The sequence below is a fragment of the Macaca mulatta genome, chromosome 1, assembly GCF_049350105.2.
Source record: "Macaca mulatta isolate MMU2019108-1 chromosome 1, T2T-MMU8v2.0, whole genome shotgun sequence".
NCBI classification, from domain to species: domain Eukaryota; kingdom Metazoa; phylum Chordata; class Mammalia; order Primates; family Cercopithecidae; genus Macaca; species Macaca mulatta.
Window position 1 is genome coordinate 139,072,156 of NC_133406.1, and position 17,500 is coordinate 139,089,655.

General features: G+C 40.2%; 1 long non-coding RNA gene across 1 annotated transcript in view; it reads left to right on the forward strand.

Annotated features, from left to right (window-relative positions):
• Positions 1-457: 457 nt before the first annotated feature.
• The window catches only part of LOC144332643 (uncharacterized), a 42,671-nt gene continuing 25,628 nt past the window's right edge, over positions 458-17,500 (forward strand). The window contains exons 1-2 of the long non-coding RNA XR_013400555.1: positions 458-577; positions 1,001-1,122. This is a non-coding gene — a long non-coding RNA (uncharacterized LOC144332643). The remainder of the gene's footprint in view (positions 578-1,000; positions 1,123-17,500) is intronic.

Genomic DNA, 17,500 nt, shown 5'->3' on the forward strand with positions numbered 1-17,500 from the left:
TGCTGTTGTTCCGTATCATGCCTTCTTCAGATTGTAAGCTTCTTGGGGGCGGGGGAAGTGGAAACTTGCAAAGTACCTAGAATAATATCATTTTAAAAAAAACTGAGGTATTTTTAAATTGAGCGCTCTACGTATCTAGTTTGATGAGTGCTAAAAATGTCTACACCTGTGTGACCACCGTGTAGTCAATGTGGAGATCATTCCCAGCCCAGTGTCTCACACAAAGTGCTCCAAGACGTCAGGTTCAGCACCGGAAGTAGGAGGCAAGTTTAGTCAGGCAGGATTAGGTGAGTGAACCTTAAGTTTGAGCCCACCTAAAGGGGTTGAATCACCTGAGGTCAGATGAAATAAAAAGTCAAATACTGAAGTCGGGGGCGGTGAGGACAAGGGGGCAGTATTTTGTAAGTCAGAGCAGGTTTGGGATTGAGCAATCTTGTGTGTCGTGCAGGCAAGGTCCAGTGACCTAAGCAGAGGTCCAAGCAGCAGTGGAGGCGGGGGTACCAGAGTGGCAATATCAATGTCAACTTTCATTCTCTACCTGGGAGAACTTGCCCTCTATGAAAGTAAAGAGTTACAGGTATGTGGTGCTCCTGTCTGAGGTCTGAGGTAATGAGATTTCTGGGAACTTCTCATTAAAAACCTTTGCTCGCTGACTGACTGCTGATAAAAGTGAGATCTTGGCTGGCTTGGGTATTTTGCTGTGGTTATATTAATCATTCCACTCAATCATTCCACTCAATTCCCCAAATGGGAACTGCATTTTACTAAGAATTTGGGGAAAGACTGACAAAGGTTGATTTCAGCAGAATATTTTGTTAACATAACGCTATATTGTTTCTACTTTATATTTAAAGAGAGCTGTCTGTTGTCAAACATGAAAGAGCTTGGAGTGCCCACCAAATGTCTCTAGCTATCTATGTCAATGTGACATCTTGAACTCAGTATGTTCTAAGCAGAATTTTTTTTTTTTTTTTTTTTTTTTTTTTTTTTTTTTTTTGAGGCAAGGTCTTGCTCTATCACCCAGGCTGAAGTGCAGTGGTATGATCTTAGCTCATTGCAGCCTCCATCTCCTGGGCACAAGCGATCCTCCCACTTCATTCTTCCAAGTAGCTGAGACTACAGGTATGTTGCCACCACGCTTGGCTAGTTTTTCAAAATTTTAGTACAGACAAGGTCTCACTATGTTAGCCAGGCTGTTCTTGAACTCCTGAGCCAATTCTTCTGCCTCAGCCTCCCAAAATGTTGGGATCACAGGTGTAAGACTCTGTGTCAAGCCAAAGCAGAATTTTTTATTCCTGCTGTCCTGCTTAGTCTTCTTCATTTTAATAAATGTCACACAGTTGCTCATGACAAAGTCCTGGGAGTTTTCCTTGGTTCTTTTCATCTCTTTCATGCTCAACATTAAATCCATCAAGATCTGTCAGATGTATCTTTAGAATCTGTTCTGATTTCTGCTTAGCACAGAGATTAAGTAGGCAAGCTCTGGAGGCAGATTGACTAGGTTTGAATTCTGACTCTAAACTTACTAGCTGTATAATCCTGGCCAAGTGACCTCACCTCTCTGCTTCATTTCCTTCATATGTAAAATGGAAATAACAATAGCACCTACTTCATAGGGTTGTTTGTAGAAATAATGTTAATATATATAAAGTACTTAGAATTAAGCCTGGATATAGTAGGTGCTCAATTAAGGTTAGTTGGTACTAGCTCTCAACCTGCCATTTTAATCCCACCCTCATTTTCTCTTACCAGGAATACTAAAATCATTGATCTCGATGATGTTTCCCTTCTTTTACTTTTGCCATCTATGGTTCATACAGCTACCAAAGTGAACTTTTAAAAACATAAATCATTAAGTCATTCACCTGCTCAAAACCCTCCAATAGCTTCCTAGTTGCAAAAGAAATCTGTGGCCAACAAGGCCCAAGCTACTCTGGTTTCGATTACAAGTAATCATCTGCAGCTCTCTCTTTGCACTGCCTTTACTTAATTTTGCCCTTCCTGCTGTTTCTCTGATATGCCAAGTCATTCCTGCTCCAGACCTCGAAACTTGTCTCCCTCTCCAAGGAGTTTCTTCAGTAAGCCGCTGCTATTAATGCACCCTCACTTCATTCGGCCCTCACACAGACACAGAAAGAAGTCTGCCCAGATTACCCTAGTGCTCACTTTATCCTTCTTCAGAGTTCTTATCAGTACCCTACTTAAGTTGTCTAGTTGTTTATAGTCTGTCTCCCTCACTACAGTGTCAGGTTTTATAGTCTGTCTGGTTCATCATTAATGCCTCATGACTAAAACGGTACCTAAACATCATAGGAACTCATAAATATTTGTTGAATAAATGAATGAATGGGTCAGTTTTCATATCTTCCCATATTCTCCACCCATCCACCCTCTGCTTCAAATTAAACACCACAGAGATCATTTAACTCAAAGCTCTCATTCCATAGGGAAGAAAGCCACCTGCAGAGATGAAGGTTGACAGGGGACTACCTGCTTCTCCAGTTCCAGCACTCTTTGAAACAGTGCATTGCCATTCGCCTTCTTCCATCCACACTCTACCATGATTCAATGCTATCAACAGTGCATGATATCATGAGAACACATAACTAAAAGCATTTTTCAAAGGCTCTTCTCTTCTACCTTCTACTTTTCTGGAGTCTGTCCATCTCCTCTCTTCCTCTTCTCCCTCTGCCTTTCCTGCAGCAAATCCTCAGCCACTTTTGCCTCACCTTCCCCACCGATCCCCCAGGGAGTCTCATCCGTTGCCATGGCTTCAAACATCATCTGCATACTGGTGAATCTGTATTTCCACCCCAGATGCCTCTGCTTTTCTCCACCTCACACTTTTAACTGCTTACTAGACATTTTCATCTGGATGGCCCTAGGCATCACAAATAGAAGCCATTTTCCATCCGAATTGTTGTCCCTCCAGTGCTCCCTATCTGAAGAATGGTAACCAGTTATCCAAGCTTGAAACCTTTTCACTGTGTCTGTTCCCTTCAAACAATCATAAGGACATGTTGATTCTACTTCTCAAATAATTATCACATCTATTTCTCCCATTTCCACTGCTACTACTTTAGTTCTGCTACCTACATCTCTTACGTGGATTACTATTAACAATCTCCTATTCTAAGATTTCTCAAAATGGGTTATGGCCCATTAGTGAGGTATTAAATCAATGTAGTAAATCATAACAAGCTTTTTTTTTCTTTTTCTTTCTTGCCACTGAACAGACGTCACAAAACAAAATTTTAAGAATTTTTTAAACTTACATATATAATCCAGAAATTAGCAGGATCAAAATGAGAAGTTACTGGCAGCTTCCCCTTTTTTGTAAAGGTCAAAACCCTCAAGATACTTCTAATGAATATAAAGATCTATTTAACTAAAAAGCCTGCCCCTGCCCTCATACACTTTTAACCTAAGCAAAGAAATGTTTTATGTGAATATCACTTAGTGAATAGCATTATCAAATGCAGTGGTAATTTAATTTTAATACTATTTACTATATACACATCACGATTGTGAGAGACATTTACAGTTTGTTTCTCTGTAATGCTGCTCTAGGTCATCCATACTCCTCATGTCTCCTGCCCCAAAGAGATTAGCTCCCCTGGGATGTCTACTTGGACTACATGTTTCCTTCTTTTAAACATAATTGGCTCTAGCAATATATCTGTCTTGGATTTGAAATAGCAATAAGGTACTCTTGTTTAGGGTTGGTCATACAGTTTTATTCCTCAGTTATTTATCAGGTGTTAAGGTCTCTGGACACTGAAATTTCCCCAATGCCAACAAACCCAGTAATCGCTCCCTGCCTCAAATCTTTCAGCTTCTCAAAACCACTTCCGATTTTGAACTGGAGCTGTCCCCAGCCTCTCCATCAGTAGCTCTCCCCAGATTCCATCTTCCTAGTCCTTGTGAGCAGCAGTGTGTACAGCATTCTCATGACAGTTTCCTTGACTCACTAGTGAAGAATGACAAGGAGCCTGTAAAATCTTGACTTGGCTTAAGACAAAACCAGAGCAGGCTGCAGGAAAAAGAAGTAGCCAAACTTCATCTTCCTCATCTGTCTGGCCCATTAGTATGACTCTTGTGCCTCTGCTATCCTATTTAATTGTTTTCTTGGTTGTTGCAGGTTAGCTCCATGAGGGCAGGAACTGTTTTGTTCACTGCTGTACACTCCTGGCTACCGTTTGCATTCTGACCATTTGCTTGAGTTACCTGCTTTGTGGCCTGAGGAGGCTCTGCTCTTCCATTTATCTCAGTTTCATGAAGGGCCAGACAAATAGGTACTGACCTGAAAGGCACCTACTCCCGGCAGCCAGGGCCCTGGCTTCCTGTCTCCTGACCTACCTGGCCTGTGAATCCTGGTGCTTTAGGCTGACCTATACCTGTGGCCAGGCAAGGACCAGTCCTCAGCTCCCTGCAAATGGGTTTACAGTTTGTTTACAGGGCAAAGACCACTACCAGATGAGGAGACTGAGGCTGCAGAGAGAGCAGAGAGCTCTGCCTGGTGACCTGTGACTGAGGTTGTTAAATGACCCATGCATCTCAACACCTCCTAAGTCCCCCACCATCCAGCCTGCTGTGATCGGAATTTTAAAAACATGAAATAGAATGGAAAATAGATATCTGACTACAACATGTGCAGTAAGCTTCAACTGTTTTGTATAGTTGTATGTGTATGTATTCAGGGTTTACAATGTAATGCTGTGAGTCATGATCAAAAAGTGCGAAAGGCACTATCCTCATTTGTTACCTGCCTTCTTTTTGTGCCCCTCTTATTCATTATCTGCCCTGGACATGACCTTTCCCAAAAGCGACCTCAATATAGGAAATGTTACACACTGGATTCAGAGTCTGATAAAGCTGGCGTTGAACCCTGGCTCTGTCATTTAATGGCTGTGCGATCAGGTACCAATTACTTCAATAACGATACCTTTCTCTTCATCTGTCAAATGGAAATAGCATCATGAATTCAGGGCAGTGGGCCAGCCCCATGCCAGCCACTTCAAATCCTTTATGTCTAATCTTTGCAATAATGCTAAGGCAATTATTATTACCCTCATTTTTAAATTTAATTTTATTTTTTATTATACTTTAAGTTCTGGGATACATGTGAAGAAAGTGCAGGTTTGTTACATAGGTATACACATGCCATGGTAATTTGCTGCACTCACCAACGCGTCATCTACACTACGTATTTTTCCCATGCTATCCCTCACCTAACCCCTCACCCCCTGACAGGCTCTGGTGTGTGATGTTCCCCTCCCTGTGTCTACGTATTCTCACTGTTCAACTCTCACTTATGAGTGAGAACATGCGGTGTTTGGTTTTCTGTTCCTGTGTTATTTTGCTGAGAATGTTGGTTTCCAGCTTCACCCATGTCCCTGCAAAGGACATGAACTCATCCTTTATTATGATTGCATAGTACTCCATGGTGTATATGTGCCACATTTACTTTATCCCGTCTATCGTTGTTGGGCATTTGGGTTGGTTCCAAGTCTTTGCTATTGTGAATAGTGCTGCAATAAACATACATGTGCATGTGTCTTTATAGTATAATGATTTATAATCCTTTGGGTATAGACCCAGTAATGGGATGGGTGGGTCAAATGGTATTTCTGGTTCTAGATCCTTGAGGAATCACCACACTGTCTTCCACAATGGTTGAACTAATTTACACTCCCACTAACAGTGTAAAAGCATTCCTATTTCTCCACATCCTCTCCAGCATCTATTGTTTCCTGACTTTTTAATGATTGCCATTCCAACTGGCATGAGATGGTATCTCATTTTATTAAGAAGACTGAAGCTCAGAGAAGTTAAGTAACTTCCTCATGGTCACATCGCTTGTATATTCCTGAGCAAGAATTCACTTCAAGCTCCCCATGCTCTTTCCTTTGAGCATGAATTTCTAACCATATAGTCTGAAGTTTGACAGTTCATGGCTACTTCTATTGACTTCTCACACATTCACATAACTCAATCAATCAAGTATTTATTAAGCATCAATTCTGTACTTAGCACTGACTTGGGGAATGTAAATAAAAAGAGAAGAGTAAAATGTGGTTTGTGGCTGGGTGTGGTGGCTCACGCCTGTAATCCCGGCACCTTGGGAGGCTGAGTCAGGAGGGTCACTTGAGCCCAGGAGTTCAAGATCAGCCTGATAGTGAGACCTCATCTCTACAAAAAAATTTAAAAATTAGCTGGGTGTGGTGGTGCACACCTGTAGTCCCAGCTACTTGGAAGGCTGAGGTAGGAGGATCACTTGAGCCCTGAGATTGAGGCTGCAGCGAACTATGCTCAGTGTCACTGAACTCCAGCCTAGGCAACTAAACAAGACCCTATCTCAAAAAAAAAAAAAATGTGGTTTGTTGTTGTGGAATGTATATTTAACTTAGAGTGAAAACACTGATAGACACAAGGCAACAGCAAGCTTCTTAGTGGTGCTGGGTATTTAAAGTCCATTAGATATTTAAAAATTGTAACAGGTGTTACTGTATTATAGATTTACATAACACTTAATGAAAGAAATTAATTTATATTTTATACAATGCATAAAGGATCTAGTTTATGGATTGAATTTCTAGATTAAGAATCTATATGAATATGAAAGAGTATCAGTTTCTTATTAAAACATAGCAGAAGATGACCCATTTTACCAGCCTGACCAATATGGTGAAACCTCATCTCTACTAAAAGTACAAAAATTAGCCAGGAGTGGTGGCAGGCACCTGTAGTTCCAGCTACTCAGGAGACTGACACAAGAGAATTGCTAGAACCCAGGAGGCAGAGGTTGCAGTGAGCCAAGATCGCACCACTGCACTCCAGCCTGGGTGACAGAGTGAGACTCCATAAAAAAAATGAACCATTTTAGAGACTACGACTATTAGAATAACATAGTCTCCATTGGATTGAAAAAATAAACCCCATTTATCTGTGTTTTACCTAACTACCAGCACCTTTTCAAGTTGAGCTGCTTTCCAACTAAGAACTAATAGGGAAGAACATTTTCTAAAAAGTCATTCTTTAAAGGGCCCACAGGAAGCTGCTGCTTAGTCACTCATCAGAGTAAGCCTCACCCTTCCACATTTTGTTTACTCTTTCTGCTTTCCCTATCTATTGTTTTAAATTGAATTTCCATTCCTCTAGCGAGCACCATGTTCCAAGCAAAGCTGGGAAATTCAGTTTATATACACAGTACTGACTTAACAGTAGAAATACAAAAATTTAATTTATTGTTCAAGTTAATAATAAGGCATATGAAGCAATGAAAAAGGATTCTATGGAAGAACTAAAGAGCTAGGCATGTAGACTTAGTGGACAGCCCTGAAAGGGTGCTGGTGCTCTTCTGTATCCCATCAGTACAGTGTGGTGGAATGAAAAGAGCCAACAATTTGCCTTAGGACTTTTGCAGTGGTTGGTATGAAGAAAAGAGTCAGATAAAGCTGGGTGTAGTGGCTCATACATGCATCCCCAGCACTTTGTGAGGCCAAGGCAGGAGGATCGCTTGAGGCCAGGAGTTGGAGATCAGCCTTGGTAATATAGCAAGATCCTATCTCTACAAAAAAAATTTGTGGGGTGCAGTGGCATGTGCCTGTAATCCCAGCTACTCAGGAGGCTGAGGTGGGAGGATCTCTTGAGCCCAGGAGTTCGAGGTTGCAGTGAGCTGTGATTGTACTACTGCATTTCCAGCCTGGGTACAGAGCAAGACCTTTTCCAAGAAGACAGAGAGAGAATGGAAGGAGGGAAGGAAGGAAGGAAGGAAAGAAGGAAGGAAGGAAGGAAGGAAGGAAGGAAGGAAGGAAGGAAGGAAGGAAGGAAGGAGAGAAAAAGAAAGAGGAGAGAGGGAGGGATGGGGAGAGAGAGAGAGAAAGAAGAAAGAAAAGAAAGACGAAAGAAAGAAGCAAGAAAGGAAAGAAAGAAAGAAAGAAAGAAAGAAAGAAAGAAAAAGAATGAAAGAAAGAAAGAAAGAAAGAAAGAAAGAAAGAAAGAAAGAAAGAAAGAAAGAAAGAAAGAAAGAAAGAGAGAATTAGTTTGTTCTCACATTGCTATAAAGAACTGCCTGATACTGGGTAGTTTATAAAGAAAAGAAGTTTAATTGACTTGCAGTTTCATGTGTCTGGGGGAGACCTCAGGAAACTTACAGTCATGGCGGAAGGAGAAGCAGGCACATCTTACATGGCAGCAGGTGAGAGAGATGGTGTGTAAGCACAGGAAAAACTACCATATATAAAACCATCAGATCTTGTGAGAATTTACTCACTATCATGAGAACAGCATGGGGGAAACTGCCTCCATAATCCAATCACTTCCCACCAGGTCTCCCCCTCAACACCTGGGGATTACAATTCAAGATGAGATTTGTGTGAGGACACAAAGCCAAATCATACTAGAAAGAAGAGAGAGAGAAGGGAGAGAAAGAATCAGACAGAATTCCCTTTTGAGATTTATTTTTTTAAAAAAACTGAGATGAGCTATGTCATTACCTTGGTTTAACTGATATTTAAAAATTATACTCTGTTGTTACCATTTCTTGCAACTAAGCTCTATTGTTTCTTAGCTACAAACTATGAGGAAAACATACAAGGAAATCCCAGGAAGAATTAAGCTGTCAATTTTCTTTCTTTTAATTTCTTTGCTTACAAATAAAATCAGTGTTAAAGCCTCTAGAAGAAAATCAGTACTGTTCATATCCTGTTTAAGTAAGTCAAATGATAAACATCTTTATCTAGAAACCAAAAGTTCATTTCACTATTTTCTCCACTAGAGTTTCAAAGGATCTTAGAATATTTTTCAAATAGATGCAAATTTATGTAGGTACATACACTCAGAGGTAAAACATCAATGGGGTTGTCTGGTTACTGAACTGAAGAATTACATTAAAAAAAATTATTTGAAAAATTAACAAATCCAAGTTAAAAATATAGAAAAGGGTCTTTAAAAACACTGTCAGAAGTATTAAAACTAGACAAAACATTTGACAAGTAAAAGAAAACTTGAGCTATAACCCATACAAACCTCCCTGCTGCCATAATATTCCCAGCCAGCACAAGATAACAGGATTCCATTCTTGTGATGTATCAGAGTTAATACGTATCAAAGAAAACAATGGTTTCTGGTTAGTGAAGGTGCAATGTAAAAATTTACAGATCAAATCATCCCTAACTGGCAAATAATATGCATCAGGTTGAATCCACTGTGAACCTACAAAGTATATGTTACTGGCCCTATGGGACTGTAAAAGGCATCCTTTCTTAGGTTGTGTCAGTTAATGTGCAAAATAGTAAGCCAGAAACTAAAAAATAGAAAATAGTCAGCCATGCTTTCTCCAGAACAATATAAAAAGGCCTAAGCTACAAAAATAGAATAAAAAGATTAAAATATAAAGGCACACGCATTAAGAAAGAAAAACACGTTAATGAACTTTACACAAATTTCAGTCAGATTAAGAGTATGCTGTCTTGAAGGAAGTGGTAACATTGGCTTCTCAGGTATATAAAATTAAGGAGACATGGTATCAGAGAAAAAGTAGTCAAAGAGCAGAAAGCTTTGTTTCATTCATTTGAGAAATATACACCGAGTGCCTATATATGTATTTGAGACAGAGTCTGGCTCTGTCGCCCAGGCTGGAATGCAGTGGCGCGATCTCGGCTCACTGCAAGCTCCACTTCCAGGGTTCAAGCGATTCTCCTGCTTCAGCCTCCCAAGTGGCTGGGACTACAGGCGTGTGCCACCATGCCCTGCTAATTTTTGCATTTTTAGTGGAGATGCGGTTTCACCATGTTGGTCAGGCTGGTCTCAAACTCCTGACCTCGTGATCCACCCGCCTCGGCCTCCCAAAGTGCTGGGATTACAGGCGTGAGCCAGTGTGCCTGGCCGAAAAAATATTTTTAAAAAGTTAAAAGAGGTTGTTTCATGACCTATTCTAAGTTTTGCATTTTACAAGTAGAATCAAATAGTGTCAAGGTTTGGATATAATGATACTTTAAAAACTGTCTTTAATTTTTATCCTTTTTAGAGATGTAACAAAATTAAAATGGTAATGTAAAACACTTGCTGAACTAAGCTTTGCTAAAAGCACTTTATGGAAGAAAAAATGTAGTATTGTTTATATATGCATGTGTGTGAGTATTTGTGTGTGCGCATGTGTGTGTTTGTGTTGAGGGAGCAGCCTCCAATTTAACTATCTTAAAGAAATGCAAAAAAATCACCCTGTGTCCTCTAATTTCCATACCTCGTAACAGCTGCTCTTTAGCTTCCAATTTTCTAGGTTATTTGGCCACATTTTTCTGTGAGAGGAGAGTCTTTTATCAAATGTCTTATTTGTGTTCCCTCAAATATAGACTTCTTAGGAAACATCACAGATCATGTGTTTTGGTTTATAAGTTCAAAAAAATTGCTCTGATTGCTAGATCAAAAATTTCAATCTGAAGCACAATGAATAATTATACTTAAAAAGCTGATCATCACTTCCACTGTTGGTACTTACAATGCGTACAATGTTGTGTAAATAAATAGTTTCTTATGTGTAACAAGTCTGATGACTTATATAGAATATAATTTAGGTAAACATTTTACATCTAATTTTCGAAGTAATTATGCTGAATGGAAGAAGCCAGGCAAAAAATAATAGATGTTACATGATTACACTTATATAAAATTAATGACAGTGAAAGTAATTATAGTGAGAGAACATACATCAGTGTTTGCCAGGGGGAGAAGGAAAGGAAGAGAGCAAGAGACCGAGAGAGAGAGAAAAGAGAGAGATGACAAAGAGATACAATGAAACTTTTGGGGTGCTGGAAATATTTGTTATCTTGACTGTTAATGATGGGTTCACAAATGTGTGTGTGTATGTTATATATTGCACACTTTATGTATATGCAGTTATAGTATGTCAATTGTACTGCAACAAAGCTTTAAAGAAAATCTAATCTTGACTGCCAAGTTATTCCCATCCAAATGAACTATACTAATATAACTACTATGTACTACACCTATCTGGGAATTAAGGTGAAGAATAAAAATAAGAAAGCAGAATTGGAGATGCATGATTGGCAGGAGGACATTGACGTTGTATCTGGAGGTCATGTCTCTAGCGACTTATCACCTTAAGCTTTTCCAGCAACACAGAACAGTTTGCTTTTATCACCATAGAAGAGATAGCTTGCCAAGTCCACAGGTAACACTATTTTCTATGGTCTCTGAAGAAGCTAATGCTAAATGATAGCTTACACGACTGTACTGCATAAACCATGGAGCAGATTTAGTAGCTTTTAGTGATAAAGTGAAAGGGAATGAAAAGCAATGATTCATGGACAGGAAAGACAGTTTGGTATTTTTATTTTACCATTAACATCTAGAAGAAGGAAAATGATATCTGAAAGAACCCTATCACTACAGCCAAAGTGATATTTCTTCTTTCTTCCTTTCTTTTCTTCCCTCCATTCCCTCCCTTCCTTCCCCTTCCCTTCTTTCTTTTCCTTCCTTCCTTCCTCCCTCCCTCCCTACCTCCTTTCTCTCTCTCTCTTTCTTTCTTTCTTTCTTTCTTTCTTTCTTTCTTTCTTTCTTTCTCTTTCTTTCTTTCTTTCTCTTTCTTTCTTTCTCTTTCTTTCTTTCTTGTCTTTCTTCTCTCTCTCCCTCCCTCCCTCCTCTCTCTCTCCCTCCCTTTCTTTTCTCTCTCTTTCTTTCTTTCTTTCTTTCTTTCTTTCTTTCTTTCTTTCTTTCTTTCCTTCCTTCCTTCCTTCCTTCCTTCCTTCCTTCCTTCCTTCCTTCCTTCCTTTCTTTCTTTCTTTCTTTCTTTCTTTCTTTCTTTCTTTCTTTCTTTCTCTCTCTTCTCTCTCTCTCTCTCTTTCTTTCTTTCCCTATCAAGGTCTCACTGTGTTGCCCAGGCTAAAATACAGTTGCACAAACACGGCTTACTACAGCCTCAACCTTCCAGGGTTCAGGTGATTCTCCCACCTCAACTTTCTGAATACTTGGGACTACAGGCGTGTGCCACCACCCAGCTCATTTTTACATTTTTTGTAGAGGGGTTTTGCCATGTTGCCAAGGCTGGTCTTGAACTAGAGTTTAAGCGATCTGCTTGCCTCAGCCTCCCAAAGTGTTGAGACTACAAGTATGAGCCAACTTATTGGGCCCAAAGTGATATTTCAAAACTGCAAATCTGATTATGTCATTCCTGCTTAATATTCAACAATGACTTCCTGCTAGCCACTGTTTTTAGGGAAATCCTCAACATGGTTTACCAGGTACTTCATGATTTGACCCAAGTCTTCGTTTTTGGCCTGGATTCATCTCACTATTTCCCACACAATCTACAGCCATTCTGAATGCTTCTTAGCATCTTACTCATCAAGGCTTTTCATGCTGTAATGGACATTGAGTTCTCCAGGAAGCACACTTTGAGGCAGAGTTTAGAGTTCAGGATGTTTATTAGAGAGTGCTCTTGAGTCAACACCCAGGGAAGGGAGGAGGCGGAAGCAGAATGGGAAGAGGGAGAAATCAAGCCGAGACGCAAGTCTGACAGCCTCAGCTAATGGCACACAGTGCTCTGAAACTGAAGTGGCTCATCAGAGGTGGCACACAAATGGGTGGAAGGGTGTGATCTTGGGTGAGGTGTGCCCCTGCAGCTGAGGCAATGCCTGAAAGGGCTGGCACTGCTAGCTCCAGGGCCATCAAGTCCTTCCTTAAAAGGGGATCTGAGATTGGCATCTGTATATCACCTCACCTTGGTATTTACCATGCATGAAACTCTCTTCTCCAGTTCACTTAGGCCATTTCAGCTCATCCTTCAGATCTCAATATAATCCTCATTTCTTCAGAGACGGCTTCCCAAATTCCCAAGCTCCACTGGCACTTCCTTGCCACAATAACTCTGTGAGGTATGGATCACTTCTGTAATATTGACTCCGTATCTTCAATGCCTACCACAGTGTGGGCACATATAGGTGCTCAATTAGTACTAACTGAATAAATGAACAAATCTGAGGATTAAGGAGCACTGCAAAGAGCAAAGACCCTTGCCAACACATCTACTTTGGCATATTCTAAGATTTCGTGGCAGTATGATGTTGAGGAAAGGACTTCCGGCCCCATCATCAGTCTGTGCTCAGTCAGTCAATCCCAGCTCAATCACATTTCAGCGGTGTGACCATGGATACATTAATTAATCTCTCTAAGCTCTAATATTTAAAGTCAATAATAACAATGATAATGTTAGTAGTAATAATAGTATCTTTCCTAGGGGCTGTTACCTCCAGAAGGTTCAATGAAATCATCTATCTAAAGGATTTATCATAGTGCCTGGAATATAGAAAGGCATCAGTAAGTTGCTAGTTATGGATGCTATTATTACTTGACCTTTTGCTGTAAGTTCTTAAAAATACCTTCAAAAAGAGAAGAATGTTAGAAAAAGACTTTTTTTTTTTTTTTTGCTCTTAAAAATGCATCAAAATAGTAATCTCAGAAAAAATCAGAAACTTGTTGGATTTCCCTACACTTACTTTATGGTTTATAATTGATTTTTATTTTGCATTATATATGGGAGATGGAGGACAGCATTATCTTCTCCTTACTTATGATCTTCTAAAATTTTTATTTAATTGTCTGTGTATGTGTGTATGTATCGTGTATTTATTTATTTATTTATTTTGAGACAGAGTCTTGCCCTGTTGCCCAGGCTGGAGAGCAGTGGTGGGATCTTGGCTCACTGCAACCTCCACCTTCCAGGTTCAAGTGATTCTTGTGCCTCAATCTCCTGAGTGGCTGGGATTACAGGCACACACCACAAGACCCAGCTAATTTTTGGTAATTTTAGTAGAGATAGGGCTTTACCATGTTGGCCAGGCTGGTCTCGAACTCCTTGCCTCAAGTGATTCACCCGCCTCGGCCTCCCAAAGTGTTGGGATTGCAGGTGTGAGCCACCGCACCCAGCCTGATCTTCTAATGATTTATTTATTTACTTATTTATCTTTTTTTTTTTTTTTTTTTTTGAGATAGGGTCTCACTCTGTCACCGAGGCTGGAGGGCAGTGGCATGATCATGGCTCACTGCATTCTCGACCTTCTGGGCTCAAGCAATCCTCCTGCCCTAGCCTCCCAAGTAGCAGGACTACAGGTGTGCACCACTACGCCTGGCTAATTTTTTAATTTTTTTGTAGAGGCAGGGTCTCACTTTGTTGCCCAGGCTAGTCTCAAATTCCTGGGCTCAAATGATCCTCCCAAAGTGCTGGGATTACAGGCATGAGCCACTGCATTTGGCTTTCTAATGTTTTAGATAAAGTCTGCTTCTGAACTCTCCACTCATATAACCTAGGAGTGTACAACTTGGCAATACTGATCTACTTGTAACTTGCAAATAGTGGGGTGTTGCTTTTGCCTATGTATGGAATGCCTTTTCCTACATTAGGAAATTTCTGCTTCAGTATGAACTGGCTAATTGGTTCAAAAGTCACCTCCTGAACAAAACCTTCTCTTACTTCTTCCATGGTGCTCCTGAATTCCCAGTTTTACTATGACACCATTTACATGCCCAGGCAGTTGTTCTAACCCCATTGCATTATATTTCCCCATTAGACTGTGAGCTTCTTGAACGCACTTTTTCATCTTTTGTGTCTTGCACATTTGGACACTCAATAAATGTTTGTTAAGTTGATTTGAATTAGAAGAAAATCACCAGATCTCTTCAGAAAGACACAGATAATGACTGGTTTAGGTAATCTGTAATGGGCTCAAAGAACACAGTACAAAGTTGAATAAGTTGGAAGCCAAATATTTATTATTTGCTACTCTTTCATTCTTAATTGAAATATAACACCCACACAGAAAAGTGCCTCAAATTAGTATATTACTCAATGAATTATCCCCAAATGCATAACTGACCATTAACAAAGTCAAGAAATAGAACATTGCCAGAAGCTCCTCCCATGCACACTTAAGCATCCATTTGTGTAGAGTATTTTCCTTTACACCAGAAACCTTATCTGAGCCTTTCAAAGTTATTCCTCTAAGAAATGAATGCTTGCGCACCCGGCTTTCATTATGGTCTATCGTGGTAATTGATTGCCAGCCACTGTCACTGACGTGTATTTTCAAATTTTGTCATCTTTGTAAAGAAATACACACATTTGGCGCTCCACTTCTATGTCTTTATGACTCTTGTTTGTTTCCACGGGGCCCCACTTCTTCCTTTGTCTCCTTTTATTGTGTGTTCTTTACCCCCATATTCTTCCTCAGTGAAACACTTTACCCACTTCCTGTTAACCATCTGACCTCGCTTCTCCTTATAACTCCTCCACCATTGAATGCTTTTGAAAAACTCCAAAAGGAATCGAATTTTTGATGTGTACTTAATATAAGATACAAAGGTGATTTCTTCATTCGTTCAGACTGCAAAAAATAAGGGAAATTAAAATATGAAGATGGGTCAGTAACAGAGTAGAAAAGATGACAAATTTAGAGAAAATGATTTACTTTTCTGGGTGACAGGCAGAAGAATATAAAGAAACTGAAACCACTGGCAACCTCAAAAGGGTTAATTTTAAGAGTTGTACTCAGGAGATGTATGTCACAGTGATGGAAACAATGCTGCTGCAGAAAGCTTCAAAGGTACAAGTAACTGAAAATGCTATTTATTAGTCAGTTTAGAAGGAAGAATATTAATAATCACAAGAACTGACTACTTCTCTGGAAATGTCTCATTTCTTTCTATGTCACTGTAAGTCAGCTTTCTCTTTTTTATTATTCTTAACGGTTCTTTCCATTTCTTGTCAGTGTCATGTCATTTGAAGAACTGATATTTGCTGAGATTTGGGAGTATAAGCCATTGCATGCAGGGAGTAAAAGTCTTCTCTTAAATCTTAATGAGGGCTGGGCACAGTGGTTCATACATATAATACCAGCATTTTGGGAGGCAAAGTGCTCCCAAAGCACTTAGCAGAAAGATCACTAGAGTTCAGGAGTTTCAGGGCAGCCTGGGCAACATAGGGAGAACCTGTCTGTACCAAAATAATAAAAAACACTAGCTGGGTGTGGTGATGCACCTGTGGTCCTAGCTACTCAGGGAGGATCACTTGACCCCAGGAGGTCAAGGCTGTAGTGAGCCCTAATCTTGCCACAGCTCTCCAGTCTGGGGGAACAGAGTGAGGCCATCTTAAAAAAAAAAAAAACTAAAAAAAATCTTAGTCCAGGAGTGGTGGCTCACACCTGCAATCCCAGCACTTTGGGAGGCCAAGGCGGGCGGATCACGAGGTCAGGAGATCAAGACCATCCTGGCTAACACAGAGAAACTCCATCTCTACTAAAAATACAAAAAATTAGCTGGGCATGGTGGCACACGCCTGTAGTCCCAGCCACTTGGGAGGCTGAAGCAGGAGACTCACTTGAACCTAAGAAGCGGGGGTTGCAATGAGCCGAGATTGCACCACCGCACTCCAGCCTGGCGACAGAGGAAGACTCCGTCACAAACAAACAAACAAACAAATCTTAATGTGTGTTGCCTCTAATTATATTTTGAACTTAAAAAAAAAGTCCTGGTATATATGCTTCAGTTATCATATATAACGGCAATGCCCAACCTTTTTGGCACCAGGGACTGCTTTTGTAGAGACAATTTTTCCACAGACTGGGTTGGGAGGATGGTTTCAGAATGAGACTGTTCTACCTCAGATGATCAGGCATTAGATTCTCATAAGGAGTGCATAAACTAGATCCCCTGCATGCGCAGTTCACAAAAGGATTCCTACTCCTATGAAAATCTAATGTCGCCCCGATCTGGCAGGAGGCAGAACTCAGGCAATAATGCTCGCGCTCCCACTACTCACCTCCTGCTGTGCTGTGTGGTTCCTAACAAGCACTGACTGGTACCTGTCTGTGGCCTGGGGGTTGGAGACCCCTGCTCTAGACTGTATTAATAAAAAGCCATTAAAAACCAGATGACAGAGAGAGGAGATCTTTTCAGAAAGATTAAATTTTCCCATTTCTGTTTTAATATTTAGGGAAAAGATTTAAATCAGAAAAAACCCTATGCACAAATAACCAGTGTTATTAAGCCTAAGCTATATCATTAAAAAGTCTATAATACTATGCAGCCATAAAAAGGAACAAGATCATGTCCTTTGCAGGGACATGGATGGAGCTGAAAACTGTTATTCTCAGCAAACTAAAGCAGGAACAGAAAACCAAACATCGCATGTTCTCACTTATAAGTGGGAGCTGAAGGATGGGAACACACGGGTATATGGTGTGGGGGAACAATACACACAGGGGCCTGTGTGGGGGTAAAGGTTGTGGGAGAGCATCAAGAAGAATAGCTAATGGGTGCTGGACTTAATACCTAGGGGATGGGTTGATCTGTGCAGCAAACAATCATGACACACATTTACCTATGTAACAAACCTGCATATCCTGCATATGTACCCTGGGACACAAAATAAAAGCTGATGAAAAAAATAAAAGAAAGTCTATAATGCTTCTGTGGTGTATGGTTA